The 16,797-nt window shown below is 33.9% G+C and overlaps 1 protein-coding gene across 3 annotated transcripts in view; it reads left to right on the top strand.

The window, feature by feature from the left end:
• ZKSCAN1 (zinc finger with KRAB and SCAN domains 1) overlaps positions 1–16,797 on the top strand; it is an 82,746-nt gene that overhangs the window by 23,683 nt on the left and 42,266 nt on the right. Inside the window, exon 1 of one of the 3 annotated variants that reach the window (XM_064376413.1) lies at positions 12,219–13,139. The exons of the other annotated variants lie outside the window; for them this stretch is intronic. The gene's annotated coding sequence lies outside the window, so the exon portion shown is untranslated. Of the gene's footprint in view, positions 1–12,218; positions 13,140–16,797 lie in introns of those variants that run through there. 3 annotated transcript variants of the gene reach the window in all.

Raw genomic sequence — 16,797 nt, 5'->3', positions numbered from 1 at the left:
GGCACTGGGAATTAACAAGTTGGACGTCTGCTCAGAGACCTAGTTAGAAAGTCGGTAATTACAAAGACAACAGACGGATAAATATATAATGAAGGGAAGAAATCAGCGTAAAAAGGCAGAGAATACTCAAAATCAGAATGCCTCTCCCTCTACAGGGGATCGCAATTCCTCATCAGTAACGGAACAAGGCTTAATAGATTACGAGTGTGTTCCAATAACAGAAGCAGGCTTCAAAACGTGGGTGATAAGAAAATTCTGTGAATTAAAAGAACTTGTTCTAACCCAATGCAAAGAAACTAAGAACCTTGAAAAAAGGTTTGATGAAATGTTAACGAGAATGGACAATTTAGAGAGGAATATAAGTGAATTGATGGAGCTGAAAAACACAACACGAGAACTTCGTGAAGCATGCACAAGTTTAAACAGTCAAATTGATCAAGTAGAAGAAAGGACATCAGAAGTCGAGAACCAGCTCAGTGAAATGAAACGAGAAGACAAGATTGGAGAAAAAAGGATGAAAAGGAATGAGCAAAGTCTCCAGGAAATATGGGACTATGTGAAAAGACCTAATTTACGTTTGATAGGTGTACCTGAATGTGATGAAGAGAATGAATCCAAGTTGGAAAATACTCTTCAGGATATCATTCAGGAAAATTTTCCCAACCTGGCAAGGCAGGGTACTATTCAACTCCAGGTAACACAGAGAACACCACAAAGATATTCTTCAAGAAGACCAACCCCAAGGCACATAATTGCCAGATTTATTAGGGTTGAAATGAAGGAGAAAATACTAAGGGCAGCCAGAGAGAAAGGTCAGGTTACCCATAAAGGGAAACCTATCAGACTTACAGCAGATCTCTCAGCAGAAACCCTACAAGCCAGAAAAGAGTGGGGACCAATATTTAACATCCTTAAAGAAAAGAACTTTCAACCCAGAATTTCCTATCCAGCCAAACTAAGCTTTATAATAGAAGGAAAAATTAAATCCTTTGCGAACAAACAAGTACTTAGAGAGTTCACCACCACCAGGCCTGCTTTACAAGAGCTTCTGAAAGAAGCACTATACATATAAAGGAGCAACCAATATCAGCCTTTCCAAAAATATATCAAAAAGAAAAGAACATTAACACAATGAAAAATTTACACTAACTAATAGGCAAAACAGCCAGCTAGCATCAAATGCTAGTATTAAAGTTATATATATTCTAATTGGATAAAAAGCCAAAACCCATTGCTATGCTGCATCCAGACCTATCTCACATGCAACGATACACAAAGACTCAAAACAAAGAGAAGGAGGAAGATTTATCAACCAATCAGAGAGTAAAAATAAACAAATAAAAAGCAGGAGATGCAATTCTCTCCTCTGATAAAGTAGACTTTAAAGTAACAAAGAACAAAATTGGCAAAGAAGGACATTACATAATGGCAAAAGGATCAGTGTAACAAGAAGAGCTAACAATTTTATAGATCAACGAGACAGAAAATTAACAAGGACATCCAGGACTTGAACTCAGACCTGGAACAAGTAAACTTAATAAACATTTATAGAACTCTCCACTTCAAATACATAAAACATACATTACCACCTCACACCTATTCCATAAGTGACTACATAATTGGAAGTAAATCACTCCTCAGTAATCGCATAGCATTTCATAGGTTTAAATGAAATATTGGTTGGCTGCTCGTTTGTTATTTTCTTCCCTTATTCCTTCCTGTTTACATCAAGTATAATTATTGGTATAAAAGAGGTTTTCAATACCCATTACTAAACTGCATTCTAGCCTGGGCAAGAAAGCAATACTCCCATTCTCTCTCTCTCTTTCTCTTCCTTTTTCCTCCTCTTCTTTATTCTTTTTCTTTCTTTCTTTCTTTCAAAAAAAAAAAAAAGAATACTTGAGAGGGAGTATATTTTTTATAAAAGAGTACTGTGAGTGTGATTATATTCAAAATAAATGAGTACTTTCAGAAGGAGTAATTTTTTTTATAAAAGAGTACTTTGAGAGGGAGTATATCTTTTATAAAAGTGTATTTTGAGTGTGATTATATTCAAAATAAAAGTAATTTGAGAGAGTATATTTTTTATAAAAGATTACTTTGAGACGGAGTATATTTCTTATCAAAGTGTAGGCTGAGGGGGAGTATATTTTTTCAAAAGAGAATTTTGAGTGTGACTATATTCAAAATAAATGAGTACTTTGAAAGGGAGTATATTTTTTATAAAAGAGTATTTTGAGTGTGATTATATTCAAAATAAATGAGTAATTTGAGAGGGGGTATATTTTTTATAAAAGAGTAATTTGTGAGTGATTATATTCAAAATAAAAGAGTATTTTGACAGGGAGTATATTTTTTATAAAAGAGTACATTGAGTTTGATTATATTCCAAATAAAAGAGTATTTGAAAGGGAGTATAATTTTTATAAAAGAGTACTTTGAGAGGGAGTATATTTTTTACAAAACAGTACTTTGAGTGTGATTATATTCAAAATAAAAGAGTACCTTGGGAGGGCATATATTTTTTATAAATGAGTATTTTGTGATTCTATTGAAGTTAAAAGAGTACTTTGAGAGGGAGTATATTTTTTATAAAAGACTATTTTGAGTGTGATTATATTCAAAATAAAAGAGTAATTTGAGAGGGAGTATATTTTTTAGAAAAGAGTACTTTGGGATTATATTCAAAATAAAAGAGAAAGTTGAGAGGGAGTATATTTTTTATAAAAGAGTACTTTGAGTGTGATTATATTCAAAGCAAAAGAGTACCTTGAGAGGGAGAATATTTTTTGTAAAAGAGTACTTTGTGTGTGATTATATTCAACATAAAGAGTACTTTGAGAGTGATTATGTTTTTTATAAAAGAGTACATTGTGTGTGATTATATTGAAAAGAAAATAGTACTTTGAGAGGGAGTATGTTTTTTATAAAAGTACTTTCAGTGTGATTATATTCAAAGTGAAAGAGTACATTGAGAGGGAGTATATTTTTTATAAAAGAGTACTTTGTGTGTGATTATATTAAAAATAAAAGAGTACTTTGAGAGGGAGTATATATTTTATAAAAGAGTATTTTGAGTGTGATTATATTCAACATAATAGAATAATTTGAGAGGGAGTATATTTTTTATAAAATAGTACTGTGAGTGTGATTATATTCAAAATAAAAGAGTACTTTGAGAGGGAGTATATTTTGTATAAAAGAGTACTTTGACTGTGATTATATTCAAAATAAAAGAGTAGTTTTAGAGGGAGTATATTTTTTATAAAAGAATGCTTTTAGTGTGATTATAATAAAAATAAAAGTAATTTGAGAGGGAGTATATTTTTTATAAAAGAGTAATTTGAGTGTGATTATATTCAAAATAAATGAGTATTATGATAGGGAGTATATTTTTTATTAAAGTATACTTTGAGTGTGATTATATTCAAAATAAAAGAGTAGTTTGAGAGGGAGTATATTTTTTATAAAGGAGTAGACTGAGAGGGAGTATATTTTTTATAAAAGAGTAGTTTGAGATTGAGTATATTTTTTATAAAAGAGTATTTTGAGAGGGAGTATATTTTTTATAAAAGAGTACTTGGAGTGTTGTTATATTCCAAATAGAAGAGTACTTTGAGAAGGTGTATATGTTTTATAAAAGAGTTCTTTGAGAGGGAGTATATTTTTTATAAAAGTGTACTTTGAGTGTGATTATATTCAAAATTAAAGACTATTTTGAGAGGGAGTATAATTTTTATAAAAGAGTACATTCAGAGGGAGTATATTTTTTATAAAAGAGTACTTTGAGTGTGATTATATTTAAAATAATAAGTACTTTGAGAGGGAGTTTATTTTTTATAAAAGAATACTTTGTGTGTGATTATATTCAAAATAATAAGTACTTTGAGAGGGAGTATATTTTTTATCAAAGAGTACTTTGAATGTGATTATATTCAACATAAAGGAGTATTTTTATAGGGAGTATATTTTATATAAAAGAGTACTTTGAGTGTGATTATACTCAAAATAAAATAGTAATTTGATAGGGATTATATTTTTTATAACAGAGTATTTTGATTGTGATTATATTAAAAATAAATGAATACATTGAGAGGGAGTATATTTTTTATGAAAGACTAATTTGAGATGGAGTATATTTTTTATAAATAAGTAATTTGAAGTGATTATATTCAAAATAAAAGAGTATTTGAAAGGGAGCATATTTTTTCTAAAAGAGTACTTTTTGTGTGATTATATTCAAAATAAAAGAGTACCTTGAGACAGAGTATATTTTTTATAAAAGAGTACTTTCAGTGTGACTGTATTCAAAATAAAAGAGTAGTTTTAGAGGGTTTTTTTTAATAAAAGAGTACTTTGAGAGGGAATATATTATTTATAAATGGTATTTTGAATTTGATTATATTCAAAATAAAAGAGTACTTTGATAAGGAGTATATTTTTTATAAAAGAGTATTTTGAGAGGGAGTATATTTTTTATAAAAGTGTAGTTTGAGAGGGAGCATATTTTTTATAAAACAGTACATTGAGTGTGATTATATTCAAAATAAAAGAATACTTTGAGAGGCAGTATATTTTTTATAATAGAGTACATTGTGAGGGAGGATATTTTTTATGAAAGAATACTTTGAGTGTGATTGTATTCAGAATAAATGAGTATTTTGAGAAGGAGTATATTTTTTATAAAAGTGTACTTTGAGTGTGATTATATTCAAAATAAATGAGTACTTTGAGAGGGAATATATTTTTTATAAATGAGTAATTTGAGAGGGAGTATATTTTTTATAAATGTGTAGTTTCAGAGGGAGTATATTTTTTATAAAAGAGACAGTGAGTGTGATTATATTCAAAATAAAATTGTAATTTGAGAGGCAGTATATTTTTTATAAAAGAGTACATTGAGAGGGAGTATATTTTTTATAAAAGAGTACTTTCAGTGTGATTATATTCAAAATAAAAGAGTAATTTGAAAGGGAGTATATTTTTTATAAAAGAGTACATTGAGAGGGAGTATATTTTTTATAAAAGAGAAATTTGAGTGTGATTATATTCAAAATAAAATAGTCCTTGTAGAGGCAGTACATTTTTTATAAAAGAGTAGTTTGAGAGGGAGTATATTTTTTATAAAAGAGTATTTTGAGAGGGAGTATATTTTTTATAAAAGAGTACTTCTAGTGTGATTATCTTCAAAATAGAAGTGTACTTTGAGAGGGACTATATTTTTTATAAAAGAGAATTTTGAGTGTGATTATATACAAAATAAAAGAGTAATTTGAGAGGCAGTATATTTTTTATAAAAGATTACATTGAGACGGAGTATATTTATTATAAATTAGTAATTTGTGTGTGATTATATTCAAAATAAATGAGTACTCTTAAAGGGAGTATATATTTTATAAAACAGTAATTTGAGAGGGATTATATTTTTTATAAAATGGTACATTGAGAGGGAGTGTATTTCTTAGAAAAGAGTTCTTTGAGTGTCATTATATTCAAAATAAAACAGTAGTTTGAGAGGAAGTTTTTTTTTATAAAAGAGTATTTTGAGAGGGAGTGTATATTTATAAAAGAGTACTTTGTGTGTGATTATATTCAAAATAAAAGGGTACTTTGTGTGTTATTATATTCAAAATAAAAGAGTATTTTGAGAGGGAGTATATTTTTCATAAAAGAGTAGTTGGGTGATTATATTCAAAACAAAAAAGTACTTTGAGAGGGAGTATGTCTTTTATAAAAGAGTACTTTGAGTGTGATTATATTTAAAATAAAAGAGTACTTTGAGTGGGAGTTTATTTTTTATAAAAGAATACTTTGAGAGGGAGTATATTTTTTATAACAGAGGACTTTGAGTGTGATTATATTCAAAATAAAAGAGTACTTTGAGAGGGAGTATATTTTTTATAAAAGAGGACTTTGAGTGTGATTATATTCAAAATAAAAGAGTACTTAGTGAGTATATTTTTTATAAAAGAGTACTTTGAGAGGTAGTATATTTTTTATAAAATAGTACTTTGAGTGTGATTATATTCAAAAGAAAAGAGTGCTTTGAGAGGGAGTATATTTTTTATAAAAGAGGACGTTGAAAGGGAGTATATTTTTTATAAAACTGTACTCTGTGTGTGATTATATTCAAAATAAAGGATTACTTTGAGAGAGAGTATGTTATTTTTAAAGAGTACTTTCAGTGTGATTATATTCAAAACAAATAGTACTTTGAGAAGGAGTATTTTTTTTATAAATGGGTATTTTGTGTGTGATTATATTTAAAATAAAAGAATAGTTTGTGTAGGAGTATATTTTTTATAAAAGAGGACGTTGAAAGGGAGTATATTTTTTATAAAATAGTATATTGAGTGTGATTATATTCAAAATAAATGAGCAATTTTAGAGTGAGTGTATTTTTTATAAAAGTAATTTGAGTGTAATTATATTCTAAATTAAAGAGTACTTTAAGAGGGAGTATGTTTTTTATAAAAGAGTACTTTGAGTGTGATTATATTCAAAATAAAGAGTATTTTCAGAGGGAGTATGTTTTTTATAAAAGTGTAATTTGTGTGTGATTATTTTCAATGTAAAATAGTACTTTGAGAGGGAGTATGTTTTTTATAAATGAATAATTTCAGTGTGATTCTATTTAGAATAAAAGAGTACTTCGACAAGGAGCATGTTTTTTATAAAAGAGTACTTTGAGTTTGATTATATTCAAAATAAAACAGTACTTTGGGAGGGAGTATATTTTTTATAATAGAGTACATTGTGAGGGAGGATATTTTTTATGAAAGAATACTTTGAGTGTGATTTTATTCAGAATAAAGGAGTATTTTGAGAAGGAGTATATTTTTTATAAAAGTGTACTTTGAGTGTGATTATATTCAAAATAAAAGAGTGTTTTGAGTGTGAGTATATTCTAAATAAATAGTAATTTGAGGGTGAGTATATTTTTTAGAAATGTGTACCACGTGAGGCACTATATTTTTTATAAATCTGTGCTTTGAGTGTTTGTATATTCTAAATAAAAGAGTACTTTGAGTGGGAGTATATTTTTTATAAAACAATACTTTTAGTGTGAATATAATCTAAATATATTAGTAATTTCAGAGCCAGTATATTTTTTATAAAAGAGTACCTTTAGAGGGAGTATATTTTTTACTAAAGAGTCCTTTGGGTGTGTGTATATGGTACATAAAAGAGTACTTTGTGAGGGAGTATACTTTTTATAAAAGAGGACTTAGAATGTGAGTATAATCTATATAAAGTGTACTTTGAGGGTCAGTATATTTTTTATAAAAGAGTATATTGAGAGGAAGTGTATTATTTACAGAAGAGTAATTTGAGTGTGTTTGTATTCTAAATGAAAGGGTACTTTGAGTGTGAGTATATTCTCAATAAAAGAGTACTTTGAGAGGGATTATATTTTTTATACAAGAGGACTTTGTCAGTATATTCTATATAAATAAGTAGTTTGAGAGGGAGTATATATTTTATAAAAGAGGATATCAATTTGATTATATTCTAAACAAAAGAATACTTTCAGTATTAGTATATTGTAAATAAAAGAGTATTTTGAGAGGGAGTATATTTTTCTTAAAGGGTACTTTGAGTGGGAGTATATATTTTATGAAGTTGTACTTTGAGTGTGAGTATATTCTAAATAAAAGAGTAATTTGAGAGTGAGTATATTTTTTATAAATGAATTCTTTGTGTGTGATTATATTCAAAATAAAAGAATACTTTGTGTGTGAGTATATTTTCTATAAAAGAGTACTTTGAGAGCATGTATATTTCAAATAAAAGAGTAGTTTGAAAGAGAATACATATCTAATAAATGAATACATTGAGACTGAGTATATTTTTCATAAAAGAGTGAGTGTGAGAATATTCTAAGTAAAAGAGTACATTGAGTGTGATTTTTTTTTATTAAATGAGTATTTTGAGTGGGAGTATATTTTTTATAAATGAGTATATTGAGGTTGTGTGTATTCTAAATAAAAGAATACTTTGAGGGGGATTATATTTTTTATAGATGAGTAATTTTGGTGTGAGTATATTTTTTATAAGATAGTGATTTGAGAGTGATTGTGTTCTAAATAAAAGAGTATTTTTTGAGGGAGTATATTTTTTATAAAAGAGCCCTTTTAGTGTGTGTATATTCTAAATAAAAGAGTAATTTGTGAGTGAGTATGTATTTTATAAAAGAGTTCTTTGACAGGGTGTATATTTTTTATAAAAGAATAGTTTGAGAGTGAGTATATTCTCAATAAAACAGTAATTTAAGAGTGAATATATTCTAAATAAGAGTACTTAGTGAGTCAGTATATTCCAAATAGTACATTGAGAGGGTGTATATTTTTTATAAAAGAGTAGTTTGTGAGTACATTCTAAATAAAAGAGTACTTTGAGAGGGAGTATATTTTTTATAAAAGAGTACATTTAGAGTGAGTATTTTCTAAATAAAGAATATTTTGTGGGTCAGTATATCTTTTAAAAAAGAAGTATTTGAGAGTGAGTTTGTTCTTAATAAAAGAGTACTTTGAGAGTGAGTACATTCTAAAGAAAAGAATGCTTTGAGTGTGTATATTCTAATTAAAAGACTACATTGAGAGTGAGTATATTATAAATAAAATTGTATTTTGGGAGGCTGTATAGTTTTTGTAAAACCGTAGTTTGTGAGTGTATTCTAAATAAAAGGGTACTTTTATAGTTAGTATATTTTTTATAAAAGTGTATTTTGAGTGTGAATATATTCTAAATAAAAAGTAATTTGTGATGGAGTATATTATAAAGAAAAGAGTACATTTCGAGTAGGTATAATTTTTATAAAAGTGTAATTTGAGAGTGAGTATATTCTAAATGAAAGAGTACTTTGAGAGGGGCTGTATTTTTTAATAGAAGTGTACTTTGAGGGTGAGTGTATTTTTTATAAATGTGTACGTTGTGAGTATAGTCTAAATAAAAGAGTACTTTGAGTGTGAGTCTATTTTTTGTAAAGGAGTATTTTGAGAGTGATTATATTCTAAGTAAAAGAGTACATTGAGCGTGAGTATACTTTTTATAAAAGAGTATTTTGAGAGTGAGTATATTTTAAATAAAATTTTAATTTGAGGGTATGTTTTTTTTAAAAGAATACTTTGAGAGTGAGTGTATTCTATATAAAAGAGTATTTTCAGTATGAGTATATTCTAAATAAATGAGTACTTTGAGTGTGAGTATATTTTTAATAAATGAGTACTTTGCGACTGGATGTATTCTAAATAAAAGAGTACTTTGAGAGTGAGTATATTCTAAATAAAAGAACTTTGATGGATGTTTAGCTGTGGGGCAGAGCTGGTGCGTCCTGTCAAGTCTGACAGCTGTTGAGCTGGAGATTGGGAATGGCTGGTGCAGGTGTGGAAGATTAAGCATCATGGAGCTGGAATCTGGAGAGGAGCAGGTGCTGCAGTTTAAATTTAATAGTCGTGGAGCTTGAGACCCGGGAGGAGCAGGTGCTGCACTTTTACTTTGATTTTCGTGGAGCTGGAGTCCAGGGAGGAGCAGGTTTTGCAGTTTAAGTTTGATGATCTTGAAGCTGGAGTTTGGGGAGGAGCCATTGATGCCTCCGTGTAAGTCTGAGGGTCCCGGAGCTCCTGGCCCCAGGGAGGACCCACTGCTACAGTTGAAGTTTGAGGGTTATGGAGCTGGAGACCTGGTGAGTAGCTGGTGCTGCTGTTCTAATTTGAGGGTCAGAGAGACATGGGGAGGGGCTGTGATGCCTGAAAAGTCTGAGAGTCATTGAGCTGGAGATCCATGGAGGAGCTGGTGCTGCTTTTATATCTTGAGGATTGCGGGGTGGAGACCCAGAGAGATGGTGCTGTTGTTCTAATTCCAGGGTCAGAGAGACCTGTGGAGGGGCTTGTGACACCTGCCCAGTCTGAGAGGCATTGAGCTGGAGATGCAGGGAGGAGCTGGTGCTGCTGTTACAGCTTGAGGTTTGTGGAGCTGGAGACCCGGGGAGGAGCTGGGGCTGCTGTTCTAATTCCAGGGTCAGAGAGACCTGTGGAGGGGCTTGTGATTCATGCCCATTCTGAGAGTCATTGACCTGGAGATGCAGGGAGGAGCTTGTGCTGATGTTAGAGCTTGAGGTTTGTGGAGCTGGAGACCCAGGGAGGAGCTGGGGCTGCTGTTCTAATTCCAGGGTCAGAGAGACATGGGGAGGGCCTCATAATGCCTTTCAAGCCTGAGAGTCATTGCCAGGGAGATCCATGGAGGAGCTGCTGCTGCTGTTATAGCTTGAGGATTGTGGAGCTGGAGACCCAGGGAGGAGCTGGTGCTGTTGTTCTAATTCCAGGCTCAGAGAGACATGGGGAGGGGCTTCTGGTGCCTTTCAAGTCTAAGGGTCATTGCTCTGGATATTTACAGATGAGCTTCTGCTGCTGCTGTTATAGCTTGAGGATTGTGGAACTGGATACCCAGGGAGGAGCTGGTGCTGCTGTTCTATCTTGAGGGTCAGAGAGACCTGGGGAGGGTCTTGTGATGCCTGCCAAGTCTGAGTCATTGAGCTAGAGATCCAGGGATGAGCTGATGCTGCTTTTATAGCTTGAGGATTGTGGAGCTGGAGACCCAGGGAGAAGCTGGTGCTGCTGTTCTAATTCCAGGGTCAGAGAGACATGGGGAGGGGGTCGTGATGCCTTTCAACTGTGAGAGTCATTGTGCTGGAGATCCAGGAAGGAGCTGGTGTTGCTGTTATAGCTTGAAGATTGTGGAGCTGGAGACCAGGGAGGAGCTGATGCTGCTGTTCTAATTTGAATGTCAGAGAGAACTGGGGAGGGGCTTGTGATGCCTGCCAAGTCTTAGAGTCATTGAGCTGGAGATCCAGGTAGGAGCTGCTGCTGCTCTTATAGCTTGAGGATTGTATAGCTGAAGACCCAGTGAGGAGCTGGTGGTCCTGTTCTTATTCCCGGGTCAGAGAGATATGGGGAGGGCCTCGAGATGCCTTTCAAGTCTGAGAGTCATTGCGCTGGAGATCCAGGGAGGAGCTGCTGCTGCTCTTATAGCTTGAGGATTGTATAGCTGAAGACCCAGTGAGGAGCTGGTGGTGCTGTTCTTATTCCCGGGTCAGAGAGATATGGGGAGGGCCTCGAGATGCCTTTCAAGTCTGAGAGTCATTGCGCTGGAGATCCAGGGAGGAGCTGCTGCTGCTGTCATAGCTTGAGGATTGTGGAGCTGGAGACCAGGGATGAGCTGGTATTGCTGTTTTAATTTGAGGGTCAGAGAAACCTGGGGAGGGGCTTCTGATGCCTGCCAAGTCTGAGAGTCATTGATTTGGAGAACTCAGGTAGGAGCTGGGGCTGCTATTATAACTTGAGGATTGTGGAGCTGGAGACCCAGAGAGGAGCTGGTGCTGCTGCTCTAAGTTGAGGGTCAGAGAGACCTGGGGAGGGGCTTGTGACATCTGCCAAGTCTGAGAGTCATTGAGCTGGAGATCCAGGGAGGAGCTGATGCTGTTTTTATAGCTTGACGTTTGTGGAGCTGGAAACCTAGGCAGGAGCTATTGCTGCTGTTCTAATTCCAGGGTAAGAGAGACATGGGGAGGGGCTCGTGAGGTCTTTCAAGTCTGAGAGTCATTGCACTGGAGATATAGGGAGGAGGTGGTGCTGCTGTTATAGATTGAGAATTGTGGAGCTGGAGACCCAGGGAGGAGCTGGGGTTGCTGTTCTAATTTGAGGGTCATAGAGACCTGGGGAGGAGCTTGTGATGCCTGCCAAGTCTGAGAGTCATTGAGCTGGAGATCCAGGGAGGAGCTGGTGCTGCTGTTATAGCTTGAGGATTGTGGATCTGGAGACCCAGGGAGGAACTGGTGTTGCTGTTCTAATTCCAGGGTAAGAGAGACATGGGGAGGGGCTCGAGATGCCTTTCAATTCTGAGAGTCATTGCACTGGAGATCCACGGAGGAGTTGTTGCTGCTGTTATAGCTTGAGGATTGTGGAGCTGGAGACCCAGGGAGGAGCTGGTGCTGCTTTTCTAATTCCATGGTGAGAGAGACTTGGGGAGGGACTCGTGATGCCTTTCAAGTCTGAGAGTCATTGTGCTGGAGATCCAGGGAGGAGCTGGTGCTGCGGTTATAGCTTGAGGATTGTGGAGGTGGAGACCCAGGGAGGAGCTGCTGGTGCTGTTGAAATTTGAGGGTAAGCGAATCCAGGGGAGGGGCTTCTGATGCCTGCCATGTCTGAGAGTCACTGAGCTGGAGATCCAGGGAGGAGCGGGTGCTGCTGTTGTAGCTTGAGGATTGTGGAACTGGAGACCCAGGGAGGAGCTGGTGCTACTGTTCTAATTTGAGGGTCAGAAGAACCTGGGATGTGCTTGTGCTGCCTGCCAAGTCTGAGAGTCATTGAGCTGAAGTTCCAGGGTGGATCTGGTGCTGCTGTTACACATTGAAGTTTGTGGAGGTGGAGACTCAGGGAGGAGCTGGTGCTGCTGTTCTAATTCCAGAGTCAGAGAGACATGGGGAGGGGCTCATCATGCCTTTCAAGTTTGAGAGTCATTGCCCTGGAGATCCCTGGAGGAGCTGCTGCTGCTGATATAGCTGGAGGATTGTGGAGCTGGAGACCCAGGGAGAAGCTGGTGCTGCTGTTCCAACTCCAGGGTCAGAACAATATAGGGAGGGGCTCGTGATGCCTGCCAAGTCTGAGAGTCATTGAGCTGGAGATCCAGGGAAGAGCTGGTGCTGCTGTTTTATATTGAGGATTGTGGAGCTGGAGACCCAGGGAGGAGCTGGTGCTACTGTTCTAATTCCAGGGTAACAGAGACCAGGGGAGGGGCTTGTGATGACTGCCAAGTCTGTGAGTCACTGAGCTGGAGATCCAAGGAGGAGCTGGTGCTACTGTTATAGCTTGGGGGTTGTGGAGCTGTAGACCCATGGAGGAGCTGGTGCTGTTGTTCTAATTCCAGGGACACAGAGACATGGGAAGTGGCTCGTGATGCCTTTCAAGTCTGAGAGTCATTGAGCTGGAGATCCAGGTTGGAGGTGGTGCTGCTGTTATAGCTTGAGGATGCAGAGCTGGAGACTCTGGGAGGAGCTGGTGCTGCTGTAATAGCTTCAGGATGTTGGTGTCTTCAGACTTCATGAGCCATGTCGGAAAGAATAAATCACATTTCATATGCAAGTATGCTCTCTGTTTGACTGTGCTGTTGGTTTTAAAGAGAGCGTCATTGAAAAGGCTCGAACCTGATAGCCCTGCCTCAATGTGTTCTGTGTAATAGTGCGTGAGCTTGGGAAGGAGGCAGGGATGCGGGAGGAGGGAGAATGGATGTGTCCATTAGGGAAAGGTGTCTCTTCCTTTGGAGCATGGATGTGTTCAAAGCCCTCCTCATACAAATATTTGGCTCAACACTACCATTTGTGTATCTAGATGGTGTGTGTGTGTGTGTGTGTGTGTATGTGGATCTGTAGGTCTGTCTCCAGGTCTGAGGAGCACCTCCTACTTCCTGTGTTAGCATGTTACTCAGAACCTTGGAGAGACCCCAGCCCTCCTAAAAACACAATACATGTATGTTCTAAGCAATTTATCTTGATGATCCGAGAGAGGATGTTGATTGAAACCATCTCATTTCCCATTTAAAACTGAGGCCAGCTCATGTTTGCTGAAGAGGGTTCTCAGCTCTTCCTTTGTAACAGGAACTCCTTCGTTAATCAAGACTTTTCAACAGTTTCCAGCTGAATGTCAAGATCTCTCAGGTTAGACCCAATGTTAAAATTGTAACTGGGCAAATTGTCATTAGTGACAAGGCACCAAAGACTGTGCCGATGGAATCTAATGTCTTCTAATGTTGACTTCAATCCAGTAAAGTCCTTATTAATCCATTTAACTGTAACATTGAGCGTTGGGTAGGCACAGAACCTTCTGAAAGTAGACGGCAAGGGATTTGGATTTGATAACCAGCCTTCTGCCAGTCACTCACCGACATACTTTCAAGGGAAAAGCCTTAGGCGAGTCACATTCTGTCTCTGTTTTTCGAATTTTGCCCAGTGATTTCTGTGCGCCTTAAGGCCCATTGTGAAACCAACCCTTTTTCAGCTCAGTACCTGGTTTCTTAAGAATACTTGTCAATCGGGACTTCAATACACCTAGGATTTGGATTAATTCTATTACCTCTGCTAGAAATTAACATGGAAAAGTCACAGTTGATTGATAAGAATGAGAATCAGTTATAAAGAATTAAAATATAACCAAATCCTTTCTCACTGAAAGAATGCTCAACTCAAATGGACACAGTTCCCTCATTTTAACTTCATCATCTATGCACTTAGAGGCAAGTTTTTCAAATTACACAGCTAAAACTGTCCCCACTTTAAGTGCTATAGCACTTATAAAAAAATATACTCCCTCTAAAGTTACTCTTTTATAAAAAATATACTCCCTCTCAAAATACTCTTTTATAAAAAAATACTCCCTCACAATATACTCATTTATTTTGAATATAATCACACTCAAAGTTCTCTTTTATAAAAAATACACTCTCTCTAAAAATACTCTTTTTACAAAATATACTACCTCTCATATTACTTTTATTTTCAATATAATCACACTCAAAGTTCTCTTTTATAGAAAATATACTCCCTCTCAATATACTTTTATAAAAAATATACTTCCTCTCAAAGTACTAATTTTGAATACAATCACACTCAAAGTACTCCTTTATAAAAAATATATTCCCTCTCAAAGTACTCTTTTACTTTGAATATAATCACACTCAAAGAACTCTTTTATAAAAAATACACTCCCTCTAAAAATACTCTTTGTAAAAAATACTACCTCTAAAAGTACTCTTTTATTTTGAATATAATCAGACTCAAAGTACTCCTTTATAAAAAATATACTCCCTCTCAAAGTCCTTTTATTTTGAATATAATCACACTAAAATTGCTCTTTTATAAAAGATATACACCCTTTTAAAGTACTCGTTTATAAAAAATATAGTCCTCTCAAAGTACTCTTTTATTTTGAATATAATCACACTCAAACTACTCTTTTATAAAAAACATAGTCCCACTCAAAGTACTCTTTCTTTTTAATATAATCACACTCAAGGTCTTCATTTATAAAAAATATACTCCCTCTCAAAATACTCTTTTATAAAAAATACACTCCCTCACAATGTACTCTTTTAGTTTGAATATAATCACACTCAAAGCAGTCTTTTATGAAAAATATACTCCCTCTCAAAATACTCAATTATTTTGAATATAATCTAACTCAAACTACCCTTTTTAAAAAAATATACTCCATCTTAAAAGACTGTTTTCTAAAAAATATACCCAATCTGAAATTCCTGTTTTAGTTTGAATATTTTTACACTCAAAATACTCTGTTTTAAAAAATATACTCCGTCTCAAAGTAGTCTTTTATAAAAAATATACTCCCTCTCAATGTAATCTTTTATTTGGAATATATTCACACTCAAAGTACTATTTTATAAAAAATATAGTACCTCTCAAAGTATTCTATTATACAAAATATACTCCCTCTCAAAGAACTCTTTTATTTTGACTATAATCACACTCAAAGTACTCTTTTATAAAAAATATTCTCCCTCTCAAACTACTCTTATATTTTGTATACAATCACACTCAAACTACTCTTATATGAAAAATATACTCCTTCTGAAAGTCCTCTTTTATTTTGAATATAATCACACGCAAACTACTCTTTTATAAAAAATAATATACTCCCTCTCAAAATACCCTTTTATTTTGAATATAATCACACTCAAATTACTCTTTTATAAAAAATATGCTACCTCTCAAAGTACTCTTTTATAAAATATATACTCCCTCTCAATGTACTCTTTTATTTGGAATATAATCACACACAATGTACTCTTTTATAAAAATGTTATTCCCTCTCAAAGTACTCTTTTATTTTGAATATTATCACACTCATATTAATCTTTTATAAAAAATATACTCCCTCTCAAAGTACTATTTTATTTTGAATGTAATCCCACTAAATTTACTCTTTTATATTGAATGTAATCACACTCAGATTACTCTTTTATGAAAAATACTGTCCTGCACAAAGTTCTCTTTTACTTTGAATATAATCACACTTAATGTACTCTTTTATATAAAATATACTAACTCTCAAAGTACTCTTTTATTTGGAATATAATCACACACAATGTACTCTTTTATAAAAATGATACTCCCTCTCAAAGTACTCCTTTATTTTGGATATAATCACACTCAAAGTACTGCTATGTAAAAAATATACTCCCTATCAAAGTACTCATTTATAAAAAATATACTCCCTCTCAAAGTACTCTTTTATTTTCAATATAATCCCACCGAAAGTACTCTTTTATATTGAATATAATCACACTCAAAGTACTCTTTTATTAAAAAAAAATCCCAAAGTATTCTTTAATAAAAAATATACTCCCTCGCAAAGTACTCTTTTATAAAAAATATAAACCCTCTCAAAATACTCTTTTATTTTGAATATAATGACACTCTAGGTAGTCTTTTATAAAAAATACACTCCCTCTCAAACTACTGCTTTATTTTGAATATAATCTGAATAAAAGTACTCTTTTATATTGAATATAATCACACTCAATGTACTCTTTTATAAAAAATCTATTCCCTCTCACAGTACTGTTTTATTTTGAATATAATCACACTGGAAGTACTCTTTTATAAAAAATATATTCCCTCTCAAAGTACTCTTTTATAAAAAGTATAAAGACTCTCAAAGTACTCTTTGATTTTGAATATAATCACACTCAAAGTACTCTTTTATAAAAAAAACTCCCTCTCAAAGT

This window comes from Aotus nancymaae, unplaced genomic scaffold (assembly GCF_030222135.1).
Source record: "Aotus nancymaae isolate 86718 unplaced genomic scaffold, 86718_ANA_hifiasm-v0.15.2.pri h1tg000015l_0, whole genome shotgun sequence".
NCBI classification, from domain to species: Eukaryota; Metazoa; Chordata; class Mammalia; order Primates; family Aotidae; genus Aotus; species Aotus nancymaae.
The sequence above is the reverse complement of the archived record's forward strand: the minus strand, read 5'-3'. Positions and strand labels throughout refer to the sequence as shown.